The sequence below is a fragment of the Geotrypetes seraphini genome, chromosome 9 (assembly GCF_902459505.1).
Source record: "Geotrypetes seraphini chromosome 9, aGeoSer1.1, whole genome shotgun sequence".
Taxonomy (NCBI): domain Eukaryota; kingdom Metazoa; phylum Chordata; class Amphibia; order Gymnophiona; family Dermophiidae; genus Geotrypetes; species Geotrypetes seraphini.
Window position 1 is genome coordinate 261,836 of NC_047092.1, and position 14,630 is coordinate 276,465.

Here is a 14,630-nt window from a genome sequence, read left to right on the forward strand (position 1 = left end):
ATTACACAAAGGCTCAAAAGGAGCCCCTTGCAAATCCCCAAGGACCACCTTCAGACTCCAATCCGGACATGGCCTCCGCAAAGGCAGCCTAATGTGGTTCACTCCCTTAAAGAACCAGACCACATCTGGGTGAGACCCTACGGACAAATTTGACACCTTCCCTCTGTAACAAGCGATAGCTGCTACTTGCACCTGAATGGACTTGTAGGCCAACCCTTTAGCAACCCCTTCTTGCAGGAAGAAAAGAATCAGACAGGGAAGCCTGAAAGGGAAAAATCTTAAATTGAATACACCAAGCTTCAAACACCCGCCAGATCCTAGCATAAGTCGTAGAAGTAGACCTTTTCTTTGCCTGCAACAGAGTAATAATAATAAATTTATTCTTGTATACCGCTCAACCACAAAGTTTACAGGTGGTTAACAGCAAAGAAGAACTGTACAATTAGTGAAAGATACATCAAGTTAAAAAAAATGAGTGATAAGAAGAAAATTACATAGTTATTTAACAAACTTATCAAACAAATGTGTTTTTAAAAATTTTCTAAAAGCATTATAAGAATCTGTTTGACAAATAAGAGGGCTTAACCAAGCGTTCAGTTTGCCTAGTTGAAAGGCAAATGTCCTATTCAAAAATTTCTTGTAACGACAGTTCTTAACTGAAGGATGCATAAACATTAACTTATTACAAGTATTTTTCAGTGAGGTATAAAAATTAAATTGAGAGGCTAGATATCCTGGAGCCAAACCTGCTCAAATATCCCCTACGCTGCAGCCTCAACCTTTCAATAGCCAGGCCGTAAGACCAAAGTGGTAGGGATTTTCCCTCTGAACCAAATCCTTTGTGAAGCAGACGCGTGCCCCCCGCAACTGAAGTGGAGTGGCCTGTGACTACCTCCTCTGAGGAGTCTAACATGAGGGCCGTGGCCAACCCTGACCTATCCATCCTGCTGCGCTTGAGAAGCAAGCAAATTGAAGCAACACGTGCCCCCTCACCGGCCAGAAAGGTAATCCCCTCAACAACCACCTTGGGGCCCTGGAGGACCGAGGGCCTACCCTACCTCCCGTGCCTGCTGGGGAGCCGGGACACTCACCACAAGGGAACCAAAGGACATAGCCCCTTGAGTCCTAGTCTGGTGAGGAATTAACTGACCCACATGTGGGCCCTCAAAGCCAAGGAATAGAGCCCCTGGCCCCTCTGTCCGCAAGGAACCAGAAACACTAGCTTCAAGGCTCGCCGGCCCTGGAGGAGTGTGTGGCGCGGTGGTTGAAGCTACAGCCTCAGCACGCTGGGGTTGTGGGTTCAAACTCCGCGCTGCTCCTTGTGACTCTGGGCAAGTCACTTAATCTTCCATAGCCCCAGGTACATTAGATAGATTGTGAGCCCACCGGGACAGATAGGGAAAATGCTTGAATACCTGATTGTAAAACTGCTTAGAAAACCTTGATAGGCGGTATATAAAATCCTAATAAACTTAAACTTCTCACTACCTCCTATCTGGCCCCTGCTCACAGGGATGCCCAGAAAGAATTTGTGCCTGAAAAGAAACACTCTCAATCATAACCTTCGTGCCCTACAAAGGGGACTTCCAGGCTCTACGTAATCTTGGCCCATTCCGCCAATAATGAGGCCAGCTGCCCCCCCCCCCCCCCCATTCACCCGGCAGAAACAGCCAAAACTCCATCATTGTGTAGGTCATGAGGACTTGGAAGATCTGCCCTTAAGGCTGAGGGTTTGGCAGGGTGAGAAGGCCGCTTCTGCGTAACCCTGGACTGGGTGCTATATGACGCAGTATAGGAAGCTCTATATGCTGACTTCCCTGGGCTATACCTCCTGGTATCCTGAAAACGTGGCCTAGATGAAGGAGACTGAGGTGCCCCTCTAAACCTATCCTCTGGCAACCTCTGAGACTTGGAGTCTCCAAAATCCTTCACCGATTTCTCCAGACTGTAACCTCCGAGTTGTAACCTGCCCCTAAAGGGAAGCCGTACCAGGTGTAACTTTACATAGTAACATAGTAGATGACGGCAGATAAAGACCCGAATGGTCCATCCAGTCTGCCCAACCTGATTCAATTTAAATTTTTTTTTTTTTTTTCTTCTTAGCTATTTCTGGGCAAGAATCCAAAGCTTTACCCGGTACTATGCTTGGGTTCCAACTGCCGAAATCTCTGTTAAGACTTACTCCAGCCCATCTACACCCTCCCCTGCCCATCCTCCACCAAACGGCCATACACAGACACAGACCGTGCAAGTCTGCCCAGTAACTGGCCTAGTTCAATATTTAATACTATTTTCTGATTCTAAATCTTCTGTGTTCATCCCACGCTTTTTTGAACTCAGTCACAGTTTTACTCTCCACCACCTCTCTCGGGAGCGCATTCCAGGCATCCACCACCCTCTCCGTAAAGTAGAATTTCCTAACATTGCCCCTGAATCTACCACCCCTCAACCTCAAATTATGTCCTCTGGTTTTACCATTTTCCTTTCTCTGGAAAAGATTTTGTTCTACGCTAATACCCTTTAAGTATTTAAACGTCTGAATCATATCTCCCCTGTCTCTCCTTTCCTCTAGGGTATACATATTCAGGGCTTCCAGTCTCTCCTCATACATCTTCTGGCGCAAGCCTCCTATCATTTTCGTCGCCCTCCTCTGGACCGCCTCAAGTCTTCTTACGTCTTTCGCCAGATACGGTCTCCAAAACTGAACACAATACTCCAAGTGGGGCCTCACCAATGACCTGTACAGGGGCATCAACACCTTCTTCCTTCTACTGACTACGCCTCTCTTTATACAGCCCAGAATCCTTCTGGCAGCAGCCACTGCCTTGTCACACTGTTTTTTCGCCTTTAGATCTTCGGACACTATCACCCCAAGGTCCCTCTCCCCGTCCGTGCATATCAGCTTCTCTCCTCCCAGCATATACGGTTCCTTCCTATTATTAATCCCCAAATGCATTACTCTGCATTTCTTTGCATTGAATTTTAGTTGCCAGGCATTAGACCATTCCTCTAACTTTTGCAGATCCTTTTTCATATTCTCCACTCCCTCTTTGGTGTCTACTCTGTTACAAATCTTGGTATCATCTGCAAAAAGGCACACTTTTCCTTCTAACCCTTCAGCAATGTCACTTACATACATATTGAACAGGATTGGCCCCAGCACCGAACCCTGAGGGACTCCACTAGTCACCTTTCCTTCCTTCGAGCGACTTCCATTAACCACCACCCTCTGGCGTCTGTCCGACAGCCAGTTTCTGACCCAGTTCACCACTTTGGGTCCTAACTTCAGCCCTTCAAGTTTGTACTGATAGATAGGACCCTGAAGACGTCGGCACAATGTGCGGCAGCGGCAAAGAAAGCAAACAGAATGTTGGGCATGATAAAGAAAGGAATCACGAGTAGATCGGAGAAAGTCATAATGCCGCTTTATAGAGCAATGGTCAGACCACACTTGGAATACTGTGTACAACATTGGTCTCCCAACCTAAAGAAGGATATAAAACTGCTGGAGAGGGTGCAGAGACGAGCAACGAAACTAATAAGAGGTATGGAGAAATTGGAATATGAGGAACGACTCAAGAAACTAGGATTGTTCTCCCTTGAGAAGAGGAGGCTGCGAGGGGACATGATAGAGACGTTCAAAATACTGAAAGACATCGATAAAATAGAGCAGAAAAACAAATTATTTACATTGTCCAATGTGACACGGACAAGAGGACATGGTTTGAAGCTAAGGGGTGACAAGTCCAGGACAAATGTCAGGAAGTTCTGCTTTACGCAGCGAGTGGTGGACGCATGGAATGCTCTTCCACAGGAGGTTATTAAGGAATCCACTGTGCTAGGATTCAAAGGCAAATTAGATGCACATCTCCTTATGAGAGGCATAGAGGGATATGGGTGATTAGAACAATCAGGTGTATACCTGACTGGGCCTCCGCGTGTGCGGATCGCCGGACTCGATGGACCATGGGTCTGATCCGGAGATGGCAATTCTTATGTTCTTATGTTCAACAGCCTCCTATGAGGAACTGTATCAAAGGCTTTGCTGAAATCCAAGTAAATTACATCTAGCATATGTACTCGATCCAGCTCTCTGGTCACCCAATCAAAAAATTCAATCAGGTTCGTTTGGCACGATTTACCTTTTGTAAAGCCATGTTGCCTCGGATCCTGTAACCCATTAGATTCAAGGAAGTACACTATCCTTTCTTTCAGCAACACTTCCATTATTTTTCCAACAACTGAAGTGAGGCTCACCGGCCTGTAGTTTCCTGCTTCATCCCTGTGACCACTTTTATGAATAGGGACCACATCTGCTCTCCTCCAATCCCCAGGAATCACTCCCGTCTCCAGAGATTTGTTGAACAAGTCTTTAATAGGACTCGCCAGAACCTCTCTGAGCTCCCTTAGTATCCTGGGATGGATCCCGTCTGGTCCCATCGCTTTGTCCACCTTCAGTTTTTCAAGTTGCTCATAAACACCCTCCTCCGTGAACGGTGCAGAATCTACTCCATTTTCTCGTGTAACTTTGCCAGACAATCTCGGTCCTTCTCCAGGATTTTCTTCTGTGAACACAGAACAGAAGTATTTGTTTAGCACATTTGCTTTCTCCTCATCACTCTCCACATATTTGTTCCCAGCATCTTTTAGCCTAGCAATTCCATTTTTTATCTTCCTCCTTTCACTAATATATCTGAAAAAAATTTTATCTCCCTTTTTTACATTTTTAGCCATTTGTTCTTCCGCCTGTGCCTTCGCCAAACGTATCTCTCTCTTGGCTTCTTTCAGTTTCACCCTGTAGTCCTTTCTGCTCTCCTCTTCTTGGGTTTTTTTTATATTTCATGAACGCCAACTCTTTCGCCTTTATTTTCTCAGCCACTAGGTTGGAGAACCATATCGGCTTCCTTTTTCTCTTGTTTTTATTGATTTTCTTCACATAAAGGTCCGTAGCCATTTTTATCGCTCCTTTCAGCTTAGACCACTGTCTTTCCACTTCTCTTATGTCCTCCCATCCTAACAGCTCTTTCTTCAGGTACTTTCCCATTGCATTAAAGTCCGTACGTTTGAAATCTAGGACTTTAAGTATCGTGCGGCCGCTCTCCACTTTAGCCGTTATATCAAACCAAACCGTTTGATGATCGCTACTACCCAGTTGAGCACCCACTCGAACATTAGAGATACTCTCTCCATTTGTGAGGACCAGATCCAATATCGCTTTTTCCCTTGTGGGTTCCGTCACCATTTGTCTGAGCAGAGCCTCTTGAAAGGCATCCACAATCTCCCTACTTCTTTCCGATTCCGCAGACGGAACATTCCAGTCCGCATCCGGCAGGTTGAAATCTCCCAACAGCAGAACCTCCTCTTTCCTTCCAAACTTTTGGATATCCACAATCAGATCCTTATCAATTTGCTGCGATTGAGTCGGAGGTCTGTAGACTACACCCACGTAGATAGAAGTTCCATCTTCTCTTTTCAGAGCAATCCATATCGCTTCTTCCTCTCCCCAGGTCCCTTGCATTTCGGTCGCTTGGATATTGATCTTTACATAGAGAGCTACTCCTCCACCTTTATGACCATCTCTGTCCTTCCTAAAAAGATTATATCCCGGTATGTTTGCATCCCATCCATGTGATTCCTGAACCATGTCTCTGTGATAGCAACAATATCTAGATCTGCCTCTAATATCAGGGCTTGCAGATCATGAACTTTGTTGCTTAGACTGCGAGCATTTGTGGTCATCGCTTTCCAGCTATTTTTCAGCGATAATCTCCTTTTTCGTATGGATTTTTGTGTCGTTTCACTTTCCGTTGCAATACTAAGAAATGAGTTGCTGATATTGCTTATGTTGCAGCCTTTACTACTATCACATCTTTTCTTTTGCCGGGGGTGGTCTCTATAATTGTCCTTCGTACATACACCACCCCCACCTTCTAGTTTAAATGCCTAGAAAAATATTGTCTAAATTTCTCTGCAAGGTTTCTTTTTCCTGCTGTAGTAATATGTAGCCCATCAGTGCAATATAGCTTCTTGTCCTTCCATGTATTTCCCCATCCTCCTATGTACCTGAAGCCTTCTTGATGACACCAGGCTCTGAGCCATCTATTAAAGTCCTCTGTGTTTTTCACTATTTGCTCTCCTTTTCCATATGCAGGCAGTATTTCAGAAAAAGTTAAAGTCTTTACAAAAGGTTTCACGCCCTCACCAAGCTCCCGAAAAGCTTTCTGTGCTGCAAGTGTGGAGTTGTTGGCCAGGTCATTTGTTCCCAGATGGATAACAACATCAGTGTTAAAATCCTTAGTTTCTTCCTTAATTATAGTCAGTATTTGCCTGGAACTCCTGGTAGCTGAGGATCCTGGAAGACATTTCACTATTTTGGTCTCCTCGTCTTGTGTTCCAAGGTTAATGCCTCTGATGATGGAATCCCCCAACAGTAATAGTTTTCTGTTTTTGGATTTTTTATTTGTACTTAGGGTGCACTTGTTCTCTTGAGTTACCTTCATTGGTTTCAGTCCCACCTCCCTTCTGTTTTCCTGAGTATCGCAGTGCACTAGTGGAGCGAAGGAATTCTGTAGAGGTAATATTAGTGAAGGTGGATGTTTCTGTGTTACATGTCGCAGTCTTCCTGAGCCTACTGTGACCCATTTATTCCTGGGCTGTTTTATTCTTTGAGGTAGAGGTGGTAAGTTGGTATGATTTTGTGGAGTGATGGAAGCTGCTTTAATTGTATTCAATTCCTGTTTAAGTTTGCAGAGCTCCTCCTTAATACTAGCAAGTTGAAGACAGATGGGGCAAGCCTTAAGCCTTAACTTTGAGGCAGCAACCGCTTTCCAATGCCTCAGCACAGGTGCCGCATGGATACCACCGCTAGAGCCATCTGCTTTGCTGAAGCCCTAATCATATCATATAAGGCATCTGCCAGATACACTAGCCCTGACTCCACATCTGGAAAGTCTGGGGGCAGAGCCCCACTGGTCTCTACCACCCCATCCATAAACAGCTGGATCCACTGAAGACAAGCTCATGCCGCATAAGAACTACACATGGCTGCCTGTAGAGTCAGGGCTGCTACATCAAAGAAGACCTTAAAGAAGACTCAATCTTCCTATCTTGAGGATCCTTCAGAGTTACACCTCCTAGTTACTTCCACCACCAAAGCATCCACCTTTGGAAGCCTAAACCTATCCTGCTCCTCCTGAGCCACTGGATACAACAAACGCATAGACCTTGTTACCTTGAGGCCTGACTCTGGCGTAGTCCATTGCTCTGAAATCAACTCCTGCATGGCCTCATGCACAGGTTTTAGGTGGCCGCCTAGTGCCAGCCATAAGGGGATTGGGCACTGCCCCCCCCCTCGTATATCCGGCAGGGAAAAGTTCAGACATTGCTTTAGATATAAAGGTTACCAGTTCCTTCCTATGTATCATCCCCTTCAGCCTCTTCTGAATCCATGTCCTGCACTCCGGCCTCCCCCCCTTTCCCTCCCCGGAACCAAACAGAGAAAGACAGATCTCAGGGTTGGAGATGTCATTAAACCTCGGGCAGCACCTGCCTCTTGGCCCCTTTCTGACCTCCCCCCACACCAAACTGTGGCTGCACCAACGTCCCATGGGCCAAGCTCCCTCTGGAGATCCCACCCCCTCCAATATCGGGTTTGCCCTTTGCTACAAAAAAAACTTATGTAGCAGAAGCACAAACTCCGGTGAAAGGCTACCTAAGGCCGCAAGCCCTTCCGAGGCTGCCGCTCTCTGTGCCAGCACTTCTCCTGCAGCTGCTGCCGAAATGCACAACCGCACTTCTATCGCCGCTGCCAAAGCCAGTTCTGCCTTCTCCCCAAGCGCATCTTTTGCGCGGGGAGGAGGCGCCCTCTCCAGTGCCAAAAGAGCCGCTGCAGCCGTTTCTCCCGCACAGCTGGCCAAACAAACCTCCGCTGCCTCTTGTGGTTTTCTCCCCGCACACTCAAGCAAACAATCAACAGCGTTACTCATGTACTCCTGTTCCAGAAAGGCCTACTCCAGCACTAAAACCCAACCATGTGCTGGCAAACCTGGTCCAAGCCTGACATGCCAGTGGCCAGATACGTCCCTGGCATTGAATATCTGTGAATGTCGCTGATTGGGAGGTAGCTGGGCTGCCTCCCATGCTCTTAATATCAGGATTACATTGTGTGACATAATTGGTACCTGGGCTAGCCACTAAGTGCTAAAATTCAGCTACATTGTGTGACATAGTTGGTACCTGGGCTAGCCACTAAGTGCTAAAATTCAGCTAAATATTAGTGTTTAGCTGGCTAAGTGCTATTTAACTGGCCAGAAGTTGAATTTTGGGTAGATCATCTACAGCTTGCTTGTTAAACCTTATTTCCACACACCTGTATTTTTAATATATCATTCTAGAAGCGATCACTAGATGGCAGCACCACTTGGCATTTGTAAATTGTCAACTACTTGAACAGTGAATCTACCAGGAACAGAAAGGTAAAGTGGGCCACATACTCACATGTACCGAACAAGCAATAGAATTAACAGTATTCTCTTATCAGATCTGGGAAACCCGGAGAGTCCAGCATTTTGTATCATTAGCATAGCCAGCCTTGCAATTTAAAGGAGGGGGCACGGGTGGACTGGGGGGGGGGGTGCAATGTATTCCTCTCTCTCCCCCCCCCCCATCCTTTGCTGATGCTATACTGGTTCATTTGCCTGTGGGGCCCTACCAGCCAAATTTCTACAGTGGTATTGCTCCCCACTGCTTCTTTTTCCTCTGAGCATGCCAGAAATTCTTGCTTATGCAAAACAGAAAGAAACATAGAAACACGATGGCAAATAAAGGCCAAATGGCTCATCCAGTCTGCCCATCCACATAGAAACATGACGGCAGATAAAGGCCAAATGGCCCATCTAGTCTGCCCATCCACAGTAACCATTATCTCTTTGTCTCTCTCAGAGATCCCATGTGCCTATCCCAGTCCATCTTGAATTCAGACACAGTCTCCGTTTCCACCACCTCTTCCAGGAGACTGTTCCACGCATCTACCACCTTTTCCATAAAAAAGTATTTCCTCAGATTACTCTGGAGCCTATCACCTCTTAACTTCATCCTATGCCCTCTCATTGCAGAGTTTCCTTTCAAATGAAAGAGACTCGACTCATGTGCATTTACATTACCTAGGTATTTAAACGTCTCTATCATATCTCTCCTCTCCACCTTTGCACCAAAGTATACAGATTGAGATCTTTAAATCCGTTCCCATACACCTTATGATGACAACCACATACCATTTTAGTAGCCTTCCTCTGGACTGACTCCATCCTTTTTATATCTTTTTGACGGTGCAGCCTCCAGAATTGTACACAATATTCTAAATGAGATCTCACCAGAGTCTTATACAGTATCCATTATCTCCTCCTCTCCCTAAGAGATCCCACATACCTATCCCATGCTTTTTAGAATTCACAATTTTTGCACTACCTTTACTGGGAGACTATTCCATGCATCTACCACCCTTTCTATAAAAAAGTATTTTCTTAGATTACTCCTGAGCCTATCATCTCTTAACTTCATCCTATGCCCTCATTCTGTACCTTCCTTTCAAATTAAAGTGACTCAACTCATGCACATTTATGCCACATAGGTATTTAAACGTTTCTATCATATTTCCCCTCTCTCGTCTTTCATCCAAAGTTATACATATTGAGATCTATAAGTCTGTCCCCATACACCTTATGATGAAGATCACTGACTATTTTAGTAGGGTAGTGATCAATGGAGATCGCTCTGAGGAAAGGGATGTTACCAGTGGTGTGCCTCAAGGTTCTGTTCTTGGGCCTGTTCTTTTTAACATTTTTATAAATGATATTGCTGAAGGGTTGTCGGGTAAGATTTGCCTCTTTGTGGATGATACAAAAATCTGCAATAGAGTAGACACGCTGGATGGTGTGAATAACATGAAGAAAGACCTGGCGAAGCTTGAAGAATGGTCTGAAATTTAGCAGCTAAAATTTAATGCTAACAAATGCAAGGTCATGCAATTGGGCTGCAAAAACTAGAGGAAACGGTACAGTTTAGGGGGTGGGTGAAGAGGAGGACTTGGGTGTGATTGTATGTGATGATCTTAAGGTAGCCAGACAGGTTGAAAAGGTGACGGTGAAAGCTAGAAGGATGCTAGGTTGCATAGGGAGAGGTATGGTTAGTAGGAAAAAGGAGGTATTGATGCTCCTGTATAAGACATTGGTGAGACCTCATTTACAATTCTGGAGGCCGCACCTTCAAAAAGATATAAAAAGGATGAAGTCGGTCCAGAGGAAGGCTACTAAAATGGTATATGATCGTCATCATAAGGCGTATGGGGACAGACTTAAAGATCTCAATCTGTATACTTTGGAGGAAAGGCGGGAGAGGGGAGAAATGCTAGAGATGTTTAAATACCTACGTAATGTAAATACGCATGAGTTGATTCTCTTTAATTTGAAAGGAAACTCTGCATAGGATGAAGTTAAGAGGTGCATAGGCCCCGGAGTAATCTAAGGAAATATTTTTTTACAGAAAGGGTAGTAGATGTAAGGAACAGTCTCCCGGAAGAGATGGTGGAGACAAAGACTGTGTCGGAATTCAAAAGGGCCTGGCATAGGCACGTGGGATCTCTCAGAGAGAGAAAGAGATAATGGTTACTGTGGAGGGGCAGACTAGATGGGCCATTTGGTCCTTTATCTGCTATCATGTTTCTATGTGGACCTTCAGGATATGTATCCCCCGATCTCATGCTATTTTTTATTTGTATTTATGCTCACATCCTAATAGCAAGTTCTATTCCCATCACATTGACAATCAGGGTTATGCACAATTGTTGTTTTGTCTCAAGGTTGGCATTACACATATGAGTTTTGGATCACATTTCTCCTTTCACTTTGATATTTTCATCGTTTGCACTGCTCACTAGGTGCACATTATGCTCTCACCAACACCATTTCCCTATAGAGATCACCAGTCTCTTTTTGTGTATCCATACATGATGGCACCAGTCACCTATTAATTGATTCGTTCCTATATTTTTCAACACTATGTCTGTCATTTGGATCTTATTTTATTTTATTTCTACATAGCACATACATGAATCCATATTTGTTTATCACATATATTCGCATCCATAGGACCCCTGAAGAAGACAACAGTGTCGAAACACTGACCGTGTTGGGTCCATTTGTTTCCAGTGGTTCAGGCCCTAGACATTTTTATGTGGATTATTTACTTGTTTTAATAAAGCCTCCATCTTGGACATCAACTCTGCAAGTTTTTTGGTTTGGTTGCTTTTTTGTGGAGGAATCAGGGTCAAATTTCTTGTTTGGCTACCTATTGTGAATCCATGTTGCTTCTAGTCCTGTAATCTACCGGATTCAAAAAACTTTACCATTCTCTATTTTAAAAGCGTTTCCATTAATTTTCATACTACAGAAGTCAGACTTACAAGACCTGTAATTCCCTACTATTTCCTTACTTCCACTTTTGTATAGAGGGTCCACATCCCCCTTTTCCAGTTCTCCAGTACTACTCCCGACTCTAGAAAAGCATTGAAAAGATCAGTCTCCGGAGCCACCAGAACTTCCCTAAATTCCATTCAGCACCATTGGATGTACACCATCCGGTACCATCGGCGGCGGCGAAAAGGGCGAACAGAATGCTGGGAATGATTAAGAAGGGGATCACGAATAGATCGGAGAAGGTTATCATGCCGCTGTACCGGGCCATGGTACACCTGCACCTGGAATACTGTGTCCAGCACTGGTCACCGTACATGAAGAAGGACCCAGTACTACTCAAAAGGATCCAGAGAAGAGTGACTAAAATGGTTAAGGGGCTGGAGGAGTTGCCGTACAGTGAGAGATTAGAGAAACTGGGCCTCTTCTCCCTTGAAAAGAGGAGATTGAGAGGGGACATGATCGAAACATTCAAGATAATGAAGGGAATAGACTTAGTAGATAAAGACAGGTTGTTCACCCTCTCCAAGGTTGAGAGAACGAGAGAGCATTCTCTAAAGTTAAAAGGGGATAGATTCCGTACAAACATAAGGAAGTTCTTCTTCACCCAGAGAGTAGTGGAAAACTGGAACACTCTTCCAGGAGGCTGTTATAGGGGAAAACACGCTCCAGGGATTCAAGACAAAGTTAGACAAGTTCCTGCTGAACTAGAACGTACGCAGGTAAGGCTAGTCTCAGGGCACTGGTCTCTGACCTAAGGGCCACCACGTGAGCGGATTACTGGGCACGATGGACCACTGGTCTGACCCAGCAGCGGCAATTCTTATGTTCTTATTTAGTTAGCTCCTCATGAACACAATCCTCTGAAAATCAATTGGGATCCACCACTCCAATATCCCTATTTACATTTATCTTCTGCAGTCCCGTTTGATAATGATGGTTAGACCATCTTACATGGGCATTGATGGAATCATAAGAATGACATATACTTAGGTAACATTTATGTATATGAAAAACAGAGAGTGAAAGGTTATATTAAGGGGGGTGGGGTTTGGGACTAAATAAAATATTGTCCTCTTCCATGGCAGCATCTTACCAATGGAACAGAAAAAAATGGGGGTTGGGAAGGAGTGCAATTTGAACAGGTATTATTAGGCAGTACTGGAAAAAGGAGAACTATTTGCTATTTTTCATAATTCAAGTTGTTTACTCAGACCAGGTAGAGTTGGTCTGGGGAAAGCAAATAAAGAGAGAAAAGGAACAAGTTTAGTCCATAAATTTTCATATTTACTTAGGGTGGTCTAGGCCTCTAGGGCAGTGTTTCTCAACTCAGGACTGGAGTCAGGTTTTCAGAATTCCATAATGAATAGGCATAAACTTGATTTGCATACACTGCTTCCATTATATGCAAATTTCTTTCATACATATTTATTGTAGATATCCTGTAAAGGGTATTCCAGGATCGAGTTGAGAAACACTGGTCTAGGGAAGTCTGACAATATATTGGTATGTTTACACATGAAGAATGAAAGCATAAAAGAAGAGAGAAATTGAGCATAGAGTGGAGAGTGTCTGTGTCCTTTTAATGGAAGCATTCATGATATGGTTACATAATGTATTAAATCTAAACATATATAGAATCAGATTAGTTTAATTCTCTTGGATCAATGGGAGCAAGAGAAAGTTTTGCTATTTATAAGATGCTGTGGCTATTCTTTGGCACAGCGTAAACATGAGAACATAAGAATTGATTACTGGGTCAGACCAATGGTCCACCTGTCCCAGTATCCCATCTTCATGGAGGCCAATCCAAGTCACAGGTACCTGGCAAAAACCCAAATAGTACCAGTATTCCATGCTACTGATCCAGGGCAAGCAATGGCTTTTCCCATATCTGTCTCAACAGCAGAATATGGTCTTTTCCTCTAGGAAATTGTCCAAATCTTTTAAAACTAGCTACATTAACAGCTCTGATCACATCCTCTGGCAACACGTTCCAGAGCTTAACTGTTCTCTGAGTGAAAAAATATTTCCTCCTATTGGTTTTAAAAGTATTACTCTGTAACGTCGAAGGTCCACTAGTCTTTGTAAATCTTGATGCAGTGAAAAATCAATCCACTTGTATCCTTTCTACACCGCTCAGGATTTTGTAGACAAATATACCTCCTCCCCTTTTATTAAACTGTGATAGCAGTTTTTAGCACAGGGAGCTGCGCTAAATGCCCCGCGTTGCTCCTGACGCTCATAGGCTCCCTGCGCTAAAAACCACTATCACGGTTTAGGAAAAGGGGGCCATAGTGCAAAATATAGACAGCAGATATAAATTTGAGCAAACATTTTGATCACTAAATTTAAATTAAAATCATTTTTCCCACCTTTGCTGTCTGGTGATTTCTTCTGACTGTAAAGCCAATATTTCTTTCTTTCCGCCTTTCTTTCTTTCTGTCTCTCCTTCAGACCTCTTTCCATTCCCCAATCTCTCTCTGTCCCTCCATGAGTCCAACTTTTTCTTCCTCTCTCCCTGCCCCCTCCCCTTTCCTTCTTTCTCTCTCTCCCTGCCCCCTATCTTTCTTTCTTTCTCTCCCTGCCCCCCTTTCTTTCTGTCTTTCTCTCTTCCTGCCCCCCTTTCTTTCTGTCTGTCTTTCTCTCTCCCTGCCCTTCCCCCCAAAGCCACCACCGCCGATTTCTCCCTGCTTCTCTGACGCCAAGCCAGGTGCGTACAAGTGATAGGTCCACAAACCTTTGCCCCAACGTCAATTCTGACATAGTAACATAGTAGATGACAGCAGATAAAGACCCAAATGGTCCATCCAGTATGCCCAACCTGATTCAATCTAAAAATTTGTTGGGGTATTTCTTCTTCTTATCTATTTCTGTGCAAGAATCCAAAGCTCTGCCCGGTACTGTTCTTAGGTTCCAACTACTGAAGTCTCCGTTAAAGCTCACTCCAGTCCATCTACATCCTCCCAGCTATTGAAGCCCTTCCCAGCCCATCCTCCATCAAACGGCCATATACAGACACAGACCATGCAAATCTGCGCAGTACTGGCCTTAGTTCTTCAATATTTACTATTATTTTCTGATTCTAGATTCTCAGTGTTCATTCATGCTTTTTTTAACTCAGTCACCGTTTTCATCTCCACCACTTCTCTCGGGAGCACA

The 14,630-nt window shown here is 44.3% G+C and overlaps 1 protein-coding gene across 1 annotated transcript in view; it reads left to right on the forward strand.

Annotated features, from left to right (window-relative positions):
- Positions 1–8,311: 8,311 nt before the first annotated feature.
- The window catches only part of CD36 (CD36 molecule), a 131,201-nt gene continuing 124,882 nt past the window's right edge, over positions 8,312–14,630 (forward strand). Inside the window, exon 1 of the mRNA XM_033958736.1 lies at positions 8,312–8,474. The gene's annotated coding sequence lies outside the window, so the exon portion shown is untranslated. The remainder of the gene's footprint in view (positions 8,475–14,630) is intronic.